The sequence below is a fragment of the Rhynchophorus ferrugineus genome, unplaced genomic scaffold, assembly GCF_030347505.1.
Source record: "Rhynchophorus ferrugineus isolate W39M unplaced genomic scaffold, kcgeb_rfMv2 rfM10, whole genome shotgun sequence".
NCBI classification, from domain to species: Eukaryota; Metazoa; Arthropoda; class Insecta; order Coleoptera; family Curculionidae; genus Rhynchophorus; species Rhynchophorus ferrugineus.
In genome coordinates, this window is record NW_027472589.1 from 2,474,313 (window position 1) to 2,490,684 (window position 16,372).

The following is a 16,372-nucleotide window of genomic DNA, read 5'->3' on the forward strand; positions in this document are numbered from 1 at the left end:
CTTTCTCATCATTGGATTCAGCGTAAAATTCTTTGTAAGCCAAGTAACTTTCATTAAGCTACAAATATTTAAACAGAATTGACGGCAGGAAATTCAAAAATGGCTAAAAATCGTAAATTTTCACGACTATATACATGGAAAAAGTGCCGAATTTTTTTATCTATCGGATAGAGATAAAATTGCCAAATTATATGTATTTCGGTGTAAAAGAAACGAAAATCCATGTTAAATTTCTTTAAAATGTATGATTTTTAAGATATCTGACATAAAATGAAACCTTATAATCTTTTAAAATTAATTTTCCATTTAATATCACCAAAACTAAAGCTTGGAGAGAATTTACTTTCTCATCATTGGATTCAGCTTAAAATTCTTTGTAAGCCAAGTAACTTTCATTAAGCTACAAATATTTAAACAGAATTGACGGCAGGAAATTCAAAAATGGCTAAAAATCGTAAATTTTCACGACTATATACATGGAAAAAGTGCCGAATTTTTTTATCTATCGGATAGAGATAAAATTGCCAAATTATATGTATTTCGGTGTAAAAGAAACGAAAATCCATGTTAAATTTCTTTAAAATGTATGATTTTTAAGATATCTGACATAAAATGAAACCTTATAATCTTTTAAAATTAATTTTCCATTTAATATCACCAAAACTAAAGCTTGGAGAGAATTTACTTTCTCATCATTGGATTCAGCTTAAAATTCTTTGTAAGCCAAGTAACTTTCATTAAGCTACAAATATTTAAACAGAATTGACGGCAGGAAATTCAAAAATGGCTAAAAATCGTAAATTTTCACGACTATATACATGGAAAAAGTGCCGAATTTTTTTATCTATCGGATAGAGATAAAATTGCCAAATTATATGTATTTCGGTGTAAAAGAAACGAAAATCCATGTTAAATTTCTTTAAAATGTATGATTTTTAAGATATCTGACATAAAATGAAACCTTATAATCTTTTAAAATTAATTTTCCATTTAATATCACCAAAACTAAAGCTTGGAGAGAATTTACTTTCTCATCATTGGATTCAGCTTAAAATTCTTTGTAAGCCAAGTAACTTTCATTAAGCTACAAATATTTAAACAGAATTGACGGCAAGAAATTCAAAAATGGTTAAAAATCGGAAATTTTCACGACTATATACATGGAAAAAGTGCCGAATTTTTTTATTTATCGGATAGAGATAAAACTGCCAAATTATATGTATTTCGGTGTAAAAGAAACGAAAATCCATGTTAAATTTCTTTAGAATGTATGATTTTTAAGATATCTGACATAAAATGAAACCTTACAATCTTTTGAAATTAATTTTCCATTAAATATCACCAAAACTAAAGGTTGAAGAGAAATTACTTTCTCATCATTGGATTCAGCGTAAAATTCTTTGTAAGCCAAGTAACTTTCATTAAGCTGCAAATATTTAAACAGAATTGACGGCAAGAAATTCAAAAATGGTTAAAAATCGGAAATTTTCACGACTATATACATGGAAAAAGTGCCGAATTTTTTTATTTATCGGATAGAGATAAAACTGCCAAATTATATGTATTTCGGTGTAAAAGAAACGAAAATCCATGTTAAATTTCTTTAGAATGTATGATTTTTAAGATATCCGACATAAAATTAAACCTTATAATCTTTTAAAAATTAATTTTCCATTAAATATCACCAAAACTAAAGGTTGAAGAGAATTTACTTTCTCATCATTGGATTCAGCGTAAAATTCTTTGTAAGCCAAGTAACTTTCATTAAGCTACAAATATTTAAACAGAATTGACGGCAGGAAATTCAAAAATGGCTAAAAATCGTAAATTTTCACGACTATATACATGGAAAAAGTGCCGAATTTTTTTATCTATCGGATATAGATAAAACTGCCAAATTGTATGTATTTCGGTGTAAAAGAAACGAAAATCTATGTTAAATTTCTTTAGAATGTATGATTTTTAAGATATCTGATATAAAATGAAACCTTACAATCTTTTGAAATTAATTTTCCATTAAATATCACCAAAACTAAAGGTTGAAGAGAAATTACTTTCTCATCATTGGATTCAGCGTAAAATTCTTTGTAAGCCAAGTAACTTTCATTAAGCTACAAATATTTAAACAGAATTGACGGCAGGAAATTCAAAAATGGCTAAAAATCGTAAATTTTCACGACTATATACATGGAAAAAGTGCCGAATTTTTTTATTTATCGGATAGAGATAAAACTGCCAAATTATATGTATTTCGGTGTAAAAGAAACGAAAATCCATGTTAAATTTCTTTAGAATGTATGATTTTTAAGATATCTGACATAAAATGAAACCTTACAATCTTTTGAAATTAATTTTCCATTAAATATCACCAAAACTAAAGGTTGAAGAGAAATTACTTTCTCATCATTGGATTCAGCGTAAAATTCTTTGTAAGCCAAGTAACTTTCATTAAGCTGCAAATATTTAAACAGAATTGACGGCAAGAAATTCAAAAATGGTTAAAAATCGGAAATTTTCACGACTATATACATGGAAAAAGTGCCGAATTTTTTTATTTATCGGATAGAGATAAAACTGCCAAATTATATGTATTTCGGTGTAAAAGAAACGAAAATCCATGTTAAATTTCTTTAGAATGTATGATTTTTAAGATATCCGACATAAAATTAAACCTTATAATCTTTTAAAAATTAATTTTCCATTAAATATCACCAAAACTAAAGGTTGAAGAGAATTTACTTTCTCATCATTGGATTCAGCGTAAAATTCTTTGTAAGCCAAGTAACTTTCATTAAGCTACAAATATTTAAACAGAATTGACGGCAGGAAATTCAAAAATGGCTAAAAATCGTAAATTTTCACGACTATATACATGGAAAAAGTGCCGAATTTTTTTATCTATCGGATATAGATAAAACTGCCAAATTGTATGTATTTCGGTGTAAAAGAAACGAAAATCTATGTTAAATTTCTTTAGAATGTATGATTTTTAAGATATCTGACATAAAATGAAACCTTACAATCTTTTGAAATTAATTTTCCATTAAATATCACCAAAACTAAAGGTTGAAGAGAAATTACTTTCTCATCATTGGATTCAGCGTAAAATTCTTTGTAAGCCAAGTAACTTTCATTAAGCTACAAATATTTAAACAGAATTGACGGCAGGAAATTCAAATATGGCTAAAAATCGTAAATTTTCACGACTATATACATGGAAAAAGTGCCGAGTTTTTTTATCTATCGGATAGAGATAAAATTGCCAAATTATATGTATTTCGGTGTAAAAGAAACGAAAATCCATGTTAAATTTCTTTAAAATGTATGATTTTTAAGATATCTGACATAAAATGAAACCTTATAATCTTTTAAAATTAATTTTCCATTTAATATCACCAAAACTAAAGCTTGGAGAGAATTTACTTTCTCATCATTGGATTCAGCGTAAAATTCTTTGTAAGTCAAGTAACATTCGTTAAGCTGCAAATATTTAAACAGAATTGACGTCAAGAAATTCAAAAATGGCTAAACATCGTAAATTTTCACGACTATATAGATGAAAAAGTGCCGAATTTTATTATCTCTCGAATAGAAATAAAACTCCCAAATTGTATGTATTTTGGTGTAAAAGAAACAAAAATCCATGTTAAATTTCTTTAAAATCAATGTTTTTTAAGATATCTGACATAAAAAGAAACCTTATAATCTTTTAAAAATTAATTTACCATTAAATACCACCAAAACTAAAGGTTGCAGGGAATTTATGATTTCACTATTAGATGCGGCGTAAAATTCTCTTTTTAAGTCATAATTTTCATGAACCTACGTTTATTTAATGACTATATACATGGAGAAGCGGCAGATATTTTTTAACTTTCAGATAGATAAAAACTCTTTATTTATATGTTTTTTGGTGTAAAAGAAATAAAAATCTATGTTAAATTTCTTTGGAATCTATGGTTTTTAATATAATTGACATAAACAGATATCCACTCATTTGTTTAAAATAAAATTGTCATTATATATCGTAAAAACTAAAGTCTGTATAAGATTATTATAGTACCTTAAGATTCAGCTTAAAATTATTTATAACAAAAAATAAATAAAATAAAATAAATTTAACACCTAAGAAATTATGTTAGAACGACAAAATGTATTTATGAGCCTCGTATATAATTATTTAATAGGTTTCTAGACCAGCTAGATTGAAAATACAACGAGAACTTCTTTCCCAACACCAGACCGCGTACTAAAAACTGCAACACGTTAAATTAGATCCCAATCCCGTGGATGTTTTGTGGGATACGCCATCGACTAACGCCCGAGACCCATTCGGCTCGTCGGCGGGTCCACCCATCCGAAGGGTATTCAATTAACGTTGGTGTGTAAGTCTAATTTGACAAACAAAAAGCGTCCAAGAAATCCTAACGGCGCGACGAACCGTAAAACGGAAACATTTCCCTCGATAAATCCGTACTTGTAGGGCACGGCATAGGTTCCCATTGGATGAGGGAACCGAGGACTTTTTCCCTGCACTTTTTACCGCACCCAATTAGCCGTTATTTGGGTTTTTCCGTCTCTTTATTTTACACTTGATTTAATGATCCAGGAAACAACGGCGGTTTAATGAGTTTTTTTTTTCGTTTTTTCCATATACTAACATATTTTTTTCAATTCAACAGTATATCTTGCCCTATGAAAATATTAGAAGTTTGTCTTAGCCAGCGTATATCAAATTGCTTAGTTTTTATTGACTTGACCACTTTCATTTGAAAAATTATGTAAAACAAGAAAAGTTTCAGATTTTTAAAGAGATAATTTAAAGTATGTTACAGCCCGATGTATAACTGTAGGACTTTTTCCCCTACCATTAGATAAAGTAAAACTAGCAAAGACATGAACTATTTATTTAAAGAAAGATAATAAGAACGATATGTATAAACGTATATAGTTTATTCAAAGCAGTAATTACACGCGCGACCTATCAAGACGTCGCAATGTTGGCGCAGTAACTCTGAGTTTTAGTACATTTTGGCTCTGACATATAACAAAATTCTAATCTAAATAAAATGATGAAAGAAAAATGTTCTATATTATAATTTATTTTAACATTATAGTACATCTAATGCATATATTATCGAAGAACTTAGAACTACAATTAATTATATAGCCACAATAATGTATAAGTTAGAGTTGTTTTATTATATATACATTCAACTTTTTTCCACACTAGTATAGATAGAGTACTAGGCGTGTTTTTTATGTAGTAGTATCCCCCGAAGGCCTAATCCACCTAATTAACAATCATATATCTGAGTAATGTATTTCACTTTTATTAAAGAGCATACATTTTCGATTACTTCTTGTTTCATTCGATGCAATGTTTACTTGTGAAGTCATTGTGTTATTAGTATTTTTCTCCTTAGTTTGTCCTGTTACTGTATACATATTTCTTGATAAAATTACATTTAATCACTGCATTCTCCCTAATTCCTTTGTCATATCTACAAAAGAGTTAGTATTATTTCTCTCCTCATACATTTTAACCAAATGTTTATGTATATTCCGAAAAACAACACACATGCTCATAGGGCTTTTACACTGTATAATACAATTCCCTACAATTAAAGTATATTAATTATATACTGGCCTTTAGTTGTTTTCTCTTTCATCGCCCTGTCTTGGCAATTGTCAGCATGCAATCATAAACCAACATTCATAAAATTTTATTGACAGTCGCTTTCGGAAACACTAATGAAGTTAATAACTAAACTGTTTATTTCCAATCTATAAAACACTTTCTCAAGATTTTACCATTTGTGAATTTCTACTTCAATGTGTCTGATGGAACTCACACAAGCCGAAGTTGTTATATAGGCGACAGTAGCTCTTTCTATAAATCCAGACAGTTCTGGTTTGAATATCCTCCTCGACCTGAATGTCTATTGTAATAATTCTTTGCAATACCCCATATCAACTCATTTGGATTAAATATACAGTGATAGGGAGGAAAACGTTATACTCTGTGGCCATAACGTTCAGTACCATGAGTCTTTTTTCGGGCTTATTTCTAAAAATGTAAATTACATAACATGCAATTAAATATTTCCTTTATATTTACTGAGTAACCATTTGAAATAGTTCATTCTCTAACATGATTTCCTCGAAACTTATTTTATATACTTCCCTTCCTTAACTGCAGCATCCCTTTGTTGATGCACTTGTTGGGATTTTCTCCACCGGTGTACTATATATATGGTTATCAGATAAGGTGCATTGTACATAACAATAACTGATGGTTCCTCCAAGTTCTTTAAAAGCTGATTTTAAAACTACTGCATACACAAGTTATGGTTCTTTTCTCCATGGCAGTCACCCTTTGACTTAGAGGAAACTACTAATTCTGCATCAGGAATAAAGCCATTCCTGTTTCCAGCATGAAAAACTATATGTCAGCGATGAATTATTAATAAATGTTATTACTAACAAAAGCTAATTGATAGTTATTCCAACGTTTACCTTTTTCCATCAACTTTTGTTGTCTTTACACTATATTTATATACATAGAGAGCATCGGAATCCAACTGTCATTTTTTTTTATTAGAGAGTAAATAATTAAGTAAATTGATCAGCAACGACTAGTAATAATATATTAATCAATTCTAGTTATAAATACAAAACATCAACATCAACATTCGATTATTTGTCTGTTAATTAACGATTATATCTCTCTAAAAATTATTACACAACCACTTTAGAAACCAAACAATAACTGGAAAATTTGGATAAATATATAATTAGGCTTTTATTTTATTTTACTCCTTAGTCAGCTACGCAAAATGCCTGATACTCATTAATGGTATCACCGGTGTATAAAAATGCCTTTCTCCAATGAAAATTCAGTAAAAGCAACAGCAATCGGACAAACAAACATCCAATTTATATTGAAAGTGGCGGTCCGCGGTATTTCGAACGATTTTTACCCAATATAAAACTTCCATCGATATTGCCACCGTAGCATGTACACTGATTGAAATGGAAACGCCAAAAAAAACAGATACATGCACGGGTACGCAACAGCTCTACATTCTGGTTACTCGGTGATTCGGCTGCGATTGATAGAGAGGAGGGAAAAAAGTTTCTCGAGGTTATGCGCTTGTATGTTTTCGACGACGACTGCCGTTCGTTTTAATATCAGAGCACAGTTAAAGTTTTAAATGATCCGACTGGAATAATTCTTCGAATACATGAATAAAATAACGATCGCCCCCTGGCGGCCGGATCACTAATCATTTCGAAGTGTTCTCTGCCGTGGCGGATATTAAAAATGGTCTGGTATTGAAGTGGTTCCGCTCGAGACGGGAAAAGAGTTAAACTGGGTCACTTGAAATGAATCTGTTAGGAAAAGTGAGCAAGTAATGTAGAGTTTGTAATATAATATTTTTTTCCAGTAGCAGAGTACAAATTTTATGATAATTTTAAGTGATAGATCTGCTAACATGGATATATTTGTTAATCTATTATTATTTTATCCGTCTCTAAGGGGATATCTCTCTCTTCTTCTATAGTATAAGCTTCTAAGTTGCTTCAACATATACTATCGAAATAGGGCGTAAACTGTTATAAAATTAATTCATATTGTAGTAAATTACCTCAATTTTTCCTCCGAACCATTCTATTTTTTAAAAGCTATTTCTCCCATACCATTCATGCAAATTATATTAACCAAATTAAAGTGAAGTATTAAAAAAGCACATTATTACAACAGATAACCATGTTTTTGTATCGTTAACATATTTTTTCCCATAAATACTTCACTATATAATAAAATAATAATAACCCGCTATGATCTTCCTTCAATAAGCAAAAAATTGTACTGACAGCTCAATTTAATTTGTTCTTTTCTGGCAAAATAAGCCGAATAAATCTAAAAAAGTTTTTTTCGAAAAAGTTTCCCTCTATATATGTTAAAATTCTCAGTACAAAAACAATATGGGCTTTACTTTTTTCATAGTTTCAATTGGTTTCTGTTGTCGCTATCTTTTTATATTTAAATTGATGGTTTGGGATATAGTTTTTTTTTGATAATAGGTTCTGAAAAACGTAATTTTATTCACAACCAATCTCTTTCAATTATTGCCCAGCTAGTAAAAATACGTAACCTAATATTGTTGTGAAACGCTTTTAAAAATAAATGAATGAATTAAGCTAATCCCTTAATTTCCTTTATGACAGTTGGAGTCCGAAAGTCTTGGTATAAGTTATAGTTCCTATGGTATCTGAATGCCTCCACAATACTTTTCTGAACTTTGATATTAGTTCCTACAGAACATCCCCATAACTGAATTTCATAGATCCCTATAAGTTTTAATATCTGGATATACAGCAATAACTTAAAAATTCCTTCTTCCAGGGAAATAAAGGTTCTTGAAAGGTTTCTGGTTAGTAAATGTAGAGTTTTTCGGATAGTTTTATAATTTTATCGTAGAAATTGTCAACATGTATTTTAATCGGAATTACTAAGCAGGAGTATTGATAAAACCGTGTGCTTAATCAATCTAAAAGTAACGAAACAGATATTTTTTCGAGGAAAAACCTAATAAACTTAAAATAACTCAAAACAAAACATGCTCGTCGCCCCATCGAAAGAAAACCACCGATACCGAGGACTTTTTCTCCTCCCCAACGTTCCCAATCAATTTCGCGCTGACAAAAGTTTTCTTTTTCGTATTAAAATTTTCAGTGAAAACATCCCGGTTTTTCCTTTTTCCGCGTATCGACGACAGCACAGGTTTTGTCTGTCGCGATTGCCTTTGAACTTCTTTTTTGTCAAAGTTTCTAAAATTATTACACTCCGAAAAAAATTGTTTCAGCTTTTTTTTCTCTCATCCGAAGTGTAGAACGGAGATATTCTCTCGTTGTGTGGGTGTTTTAATTTTATCTGGTGGCATTTTTTGTTACTCAGGCAAATATGGGAAGGATATTTATAAATTTATATAAAATAGTTATTATACCAATTATTCAATAATTTTTGTAACTATATAAACTAACTACAGAACTAACAAAACAAGGAACTCAAATAATGTAATGCTATTTATATTAAACTATATATAATATAAAAGTCAAATTATTACAAATTTAGAAAGCTTCATAATTTATTGCCTTATAATTCCCCTTTCTTTTAATTTATTTCATATTGTTTGTTTGTTTCTCCGGACGAATATAGGGAAGATATTTATAAATTTATATAAAACAGTTACAATATCAATTATTCATTTTTGTAATACTGGTTTTATTATTTAAAGGTTAGTAGGTGCAATTCAATCATAATAAATCACCAAGGACTGACAAACCAGCAGACTATCAAGAAATCAGCTAATATCATATTATTTATTATATATGTATTCTTCTTCTTCTCAAAACAAGCATTTCTTATCATAAACTATGTAACGAGGAACTACATATCAAAAAGGCAGAAAAGCGTAGCTTCAGCATGTAAGAGATTGCATAATAAACCGATCTTAAAAAACCGTCATTATTTAAAATGATAATTTGTTGGAATTTGAGTGTATAATATATATACACATTATACATACAAATACATATATCCACAAATATATACAAATCTACACTAGGTTTATAATTTTAAATCGTCAAACGTGTCTTCATAATTTATAGACCTATGATTGTTCTTTCTTCTAATTCATTCTATCTATTTAGTCATCAATTCCATGTAAACCTTCAAATTATTTTTAAAATATATCATACATCACGCATTATTATAAAGTAATACATATATTTAAATATCAGTTTATAATATGTTTTATAATAAATGTTAAAAAATGCTATATAATTAGTATAAAACGTTGGAAATTCGGATGTCTTATGGTTCGGAGCCCACACTAAACAGTAGATCCAGTCAGATAAACTCTATGGTTCAAAATGGGAACTTTAAATATAACAAAACAATCTACCCAATTTTTTATAATTTTTATTTTTAGTTAAAAGTTTTCATATCAAGGAGCTTTTATTAAAGCCCTACAGGGCGATTATACAATAAGTAATATCTGAATCAACAATAATTAATAAATTTCCTTATTTACATTGTAGTATTGTATATATATTAATAGAATTTGTTTACACACAAGCAATAAGTATCACTATATGTAGGTATGTTTGCTTAAGCCGTTCCATGTTCAATCACCCATCAATATTCATTCAACTCAAACAAAAGGACGCAAACAACACAGGGGCCGGGCAAATGTAACTCGCCGTTTTAATTGGAATGAATTCAAATTTTAATTGACTATTATAAAACCGTCCATCGTTTTACCACGGAAAATCGAGACGATTTATTGACCTCGTTCGAATGTATGAAAAACAAAAAAAATCACATTACCATTATCGAACGTTGCGTGATGTATAAATGGCAGCCATCGATTTTACGTCAAAACTAATATCGGCGTATTGGCAGACACGGATACGCGTTGCACTTAAACGGGGTTGTTGTGTAATATCGCGAATAAGATCTGTTTTCGGATCAGATAACGCGGATCTAGGAGACGAGTATGTAGTTTAAGTGAGTTCAAAACATGTACCAGATATTGAATAGTTGCAGTTCCATTTTATATTATCGTTACATTAAGAACAACACCACATCGATTAGACTGATATAATATGCTTTAACTAAAAGTAATGCACAACAATCAATAATAAAAGCGGCTCTGCTAAATAAAAACCTTTAAATGATAAAAACATATAGTATTTGTTTTATTGTCGAAATTATTTTATCCCAACAAAAAGCTTATGGAAAAGTTTTTAACATTTAAATCACATAAAGTGCATTTATTGACATAGAATATAATTGAGAAAACCGTGACAGGTCGTCTTTTTTATATTAGTTTAAACCAAAATAATGAGGAACGAAGAAGTGAAAAAGGAAGAAATTTACAAGTACAGTTAGTAATAAATTACTAACTTACTAAAATAAGCTAATTCAAATGTATATATATATATATATATATATATATATATATATATATATATATGTATGTATGTATATATATATATATATAGAATGAATATCATAGAAACAATTATAACCTACATAATTTCTGTAGATTATTTTTTCTCGTAGTTATAGAGGAAGGTATATACGACTAATACATATACAATATAAATACCAAATTGGTACAATTGGTATACATCGACTAATACATTTTATCACACACAAGATTCAACACAAATACAGATACACTTTATACATATGTCACTAATATATATACATATATCAGTGATCTATATTTATTTATATTAGAAAAACTATTGATGCCTACATATTTATCCTTTCATATATGTAGACTAATTTCTCAATAAACTCTCTCATAATTTATAGACATAGGACTGACCTCTCTTTTAATTTAATCTATCATACAAATAACATTTAGCACAAAAATAGAAACATAGCATACATATATCAATACATAATATATAATGAAACCTCTTTTCGGTGTATTGGCAAGCATGAATAGGCAATGGTATACATAACTAAGAATGTTGTATAGTATTAAAGACGATTAATATGTATTTTTAAGCGAGTTCAAAATCTATATCACGTAGTGGATATTTACAACTTAGTTTTACATTATTTTATGTTAACATTTGTTTTATCAAGAGCAACCTTTTATCGATTAAACTGATATAATACTTTCTTAATAAATTCATAACGATTCTTTTCACCATGATACTTTGGCACCGCCAATATTTTTGTTTCAGTTAAGATTTTCTACCGTTGTTAATAAATAGCAAGTTGCTAGTCACTGTATAATGTCAGGTTTTCCTAAATTATCTATTCATTTCCTTCTTTCTATTCCCTTAAGTTCCTATACAGTTCTATTTTGACTATCATTAGTCACCCCTTAACTATCATAGATTACTTATTTATATCTGTTACCGCCACTTTGTCTAACTTGTTACACTATTCTAAATTACGCAATTTCCACAGATTGTCTTATTAGTTAATATATAAATAAATTTTAAAAATGTTATTTTTATTTTATTATTTCTTATTTTATAAACTTTAATTTATTTTAATACTTAAAAACAGATTATTTTTAATTCACACTTTAAATATATTATATATAACATATTAGAGCCACATGGAATTTATTTCAAAATATTAATACCTTAATAACGAGACTATTAATATATAAAAAAGACGGACATGTGTTTGGCTAATTATCATACACAAATAAACAGAGAGGACAAATTAATTACTTTAAACCAACATACACGAACGCGCTATAAGATATATAAATATTTACATAAACAGAAACACAAACTCGATATCCCACATTCTATATTTTAATTTTTTGTTTCAGATGAGGGGTCCGGTTTGGATAAAAACTCGAGGAAAGTAATTAACAAGGTAAATGTTTTGTATTTAACACTAGAGTAACATTAATTAAAAGGGTTTAATTATATTTGCCATGGGCAATTTCTGAAAAACTGATAAATTTAAGTCATGAAAATGTTATTTCATAATAACTATTACTAAACATAAATTTATTTTTCGTAGAATATAAGCTTCATAACTTATGAAGACATGATTTTCCTTTCTTCTAATTTTCTAACAAAATAAATCAAACCATTAACATCAATTAGACATTATCTAGGTTCCACGTTCAGCACGCAGTTATAGATGCTATAAGTTTACATAATTTATCTATTTTTAAGTATAGGAAATTTATTGATCTATATTTAATGTCATGATTTATAATGGAAGGATGAACATTTTAAAATGTGCTATAGTAGCGATCTTTGAGCATTGAGCCTTTGAGCTTACACTGAACCTTTGAATTATATCCTTTTGCATCAGGATATCCTCTCAGAATAGATACATATATCTATCTATGTGACATAGATATAAGTAATAAATAGTTTCAAATGATATTGGAATTAAAGAAATAAATACTTTAAATTGCAAATTTGAAATCCAGGAACAGTGCTTTATTTATGTTACGCCCAGGGAAACAGAGATCAACTATATTACATGCAATGGGTGCATTCACATTTCAAATTTATCTTTACTACTATTTTAAAATTAAGGATTTTGTTAATATTTTACACCTAGATTTTACAGTCAACTGTTGTCTAGATATGTTAAACATGTAGTAAATTTTTAACATATATTTTTACGAATGTTTAGAATTGGGTTCTGCAAATATACGGTATCATCCATCTTGTTTATATCACATTATAACGTTCTCCATCAATAGATATGTTAAACATGACATAAAATATCTTATTCTGATTTATCATAAACTTAATTGAGTATCTTATCAATAAAGGCTGATAAAAACTTAGCCTTAGCAAGAAGTCGAATGTAAAGTAAAATTGATTAGAAACTACAGACATTCATAAATTTTATGTCGCTGTTTATTTTATTATTAAGGATATTTATATTACATATACTTAATGTGGTCAATTAAAAGAGAAAAACCATTTAAGTTGATATCTTGATATATACGTAGACTAACTTGATAATGTCTCATAATTTATAGGCATATGATTGGCATTTCTTCTAATTACCATTTTTATCTGTATATACAAAAAACATAAATCAAACTTAATGTTTTATTAGGAGTTTATGAATAAATATGTTAACTTTCATTAATTTTTTTACTGTTATTCAAGAATGTATTTAGCACAGACGGAAATAATAAAGTTTTAATTAACAACATACGTTAGACAAACAAACAGGGGAGAAACTGCATATTCGGTATTTTAAGTTAAAATGGCTATACGTACTCACTCGTTATAGCTATTTACGTAGATAGGAGACAAACACAGGCTGGGTGTTCGTTTCTTCGATTATTTATTCTGTTAAATTCGAAACCAAGTCTCGGTTTTCTCTTCGCCTCGATATACAATCAATATTGACAGGCTTCGTTATTATTTGTGACAGAAACTAATGTCACTTCGAGAGAATATATATATATATATATATATATATATATATATATATATATATATATATATATATATATATATATATATGTATATATGTATATATATATGTTATATGTTTTTAATACTTTGACGTTTCAGCCATTTCAGAATCTGCCATCTTCAGGGTTCGCTTCATTTTGCTTTACGTGTGCTCTAAGTATGTAATGAAATTATTTACTTAAAATTTACCCAAATATACTTTATCCAATTAATTGAGAACTACAACTGGAACAGTCCAAGTCAGGAAATTTACAACTCATGGGAGCAACGTGAGTAAGTCCGTGAAAAGTGCGCGTAATCCACGAACGCCGCCACCGTCGTTTCGTTGCCGCCGTTCCGACGCCTCGTGTCGTCGCGACGCCCGTCCGAACTTCACTGAGCGACTCGAGGAGACGCTCGCAACTGCCGGCGACCGCTGATGCCTAGCCGTTTCTGGCCCGCACGGTTTCGCGGAGGGCTTCGTACGCGTGGCACCGATCAAAACCCATACCGATCTAGAGTAAATCGAATCAATTTACCGCCGGGATGCACCCATCCTACAAGAAAAAACGATTAACTAACCATTAATTCTCGCCTTGCTTAAAATCATCAGATACTGTTTCTATATTCGGTTCAAATCGGTCTCGACCTGCTTTAACACGACCTACTGACCTAGAGTGGCCATATTTGATCCATATCTTACTCTGTTTTGTCTTGTAGTGTATTCAATCAGCAGGCCTTTAGGGATAGTCAAATACCCATTTGAAAAGTGTTATTTATTGTCTATAAGCTTCACATTTTGTGCATATATGATTCTCCTTTCTTTTCATTTTCTAAAAATAAGAAACCTAGCGTTTGATGAAATTGTACACATAAACACATAATTTCGATGCTGACGATAACATGTCTCCTTCTCAAACGTATCATATTTCTATCAATAAGTGAATATATTACGAAAAGTTAATGTATTAAATAATAAGAGATGAAAATAATCAAAAAACATTAATTTAAATCAAAACCTATTAATAATTCATCAGCATCATAATTTATCCATATATGGTACGTGATACTAGAAATATTCTAAAACAACAACCATTAAAAAAGCCTCGCTTTCAAAAATATCATTTTACTTCATAATATATAGATATATTTTTCTTCTTTCTTCTAATTTATTTAAAAGAGCAATCATTAATAAAAGTATCCTTCTTAAAAGAATAATCTTACATCATAATTTATGCATATATGATCCTTCTTCTAATTTTCTATAATAGCAATTGTTATTAATAGTATATTTTACGAACGTATAATCTTTCTTGATAATTTATGAATATATGATTCTCATTCTAATTTTCTAAGACTTATCATTAATAAAATTTTATTTTCAGACGTACCACCTTGCTGCATTATTTGTAGATATATGATTAACATTCCTATTAATTTTTTAAAAAGGCAACCTTTAATAAGCCTTCTTTTCAAACGTATTTTCTTAGTTCATAATTTATGAATATATGATTCTCCTTTTTTCTAATTTTCTATAATAGCAATTGTTATTAATAGTATATTTTACCAACGTTTAATCTTTCTTGATAATTTATGAATATATGGTTCTCATTCTAATTTTTTAAGACTTATCATTAATAAAAATTTATTTTCAGACGTACCACCTTGCTGCATTATTTGTAGATATATGATTAACCTTCCTATTAATTTTTTTAAAAGGCAACCGTTAATAAGTCTTCTTTTCAAACATATTTTCTTATTTCATAATTTATGAATATATGATTCTCCTTTCTTCTAATTTTCTATAATAGCAATTGTTATTAATAGTATATTTTACCAACGTTTAATATTTCCTGATAATTTATTAATATATGATTCTCATTCTAATTTTCTAAGTCTTATCATTAATAACATTTTATTTTCAGACGTTCCACCTTACTGCATTATTTGTAGATATATGATTAACCTTCCTATTAATTTTTTTAAAAGGCAACCGTTAATAAGTCTTCTTTTCAAACGTATTTTCTTAGTTCATAATTTATGAATATATGATTCTCCTTTCTTCTAATTTTCTATAATAGCAATTGTTATTAATAGTATATTTTACCAACGTTTAATCTTTCTTGATAATTTATGAATATATGATTCTCATTCTAATTTACTAAGACTTATCATTAATATTTTATTTTCAGACGTACCACCTTACTGCATTATTTGTAGATATATGATTAACATTCCTATTAATTTTTTAAAAAGGCAACATTTAATAAGCCTTCTTTTCAAACGTATTTTCTTAGTTCATAATTTATGAATATATGATTCTCCTTTTTTCTAATTTTCTATAATAGCAATTGTTATTAATAGTATATTTTACCAACGTTTA

The 16,372-nt window shown here is 28.6% G+C and overlaps 1 protein-coding gene across 2 annotated transcripts in view; it reads left to right on the forward strand.

Annotated features, from left to right (window-relative positions):
* Window positions 1-16,372, forward strand: part of LOC143203591 (glutamate receptor ionotropic, kainate 2) — a 148,747-nt gene that overhangs the window by 36,493 nt on the left and 95,882 nt on the right. For both annotated transcript variants that reach the window (XM_076415802.1, XM_076415803.1), the window contains exon 3: window positions 12,381-12,427. The gene's annotated coding sequence lies outside the window, so the exon portion shown is untranslated. The remainder of the gene's footprint in view (window positions 1-12,380; window positions 12,428-16,372) is intronic.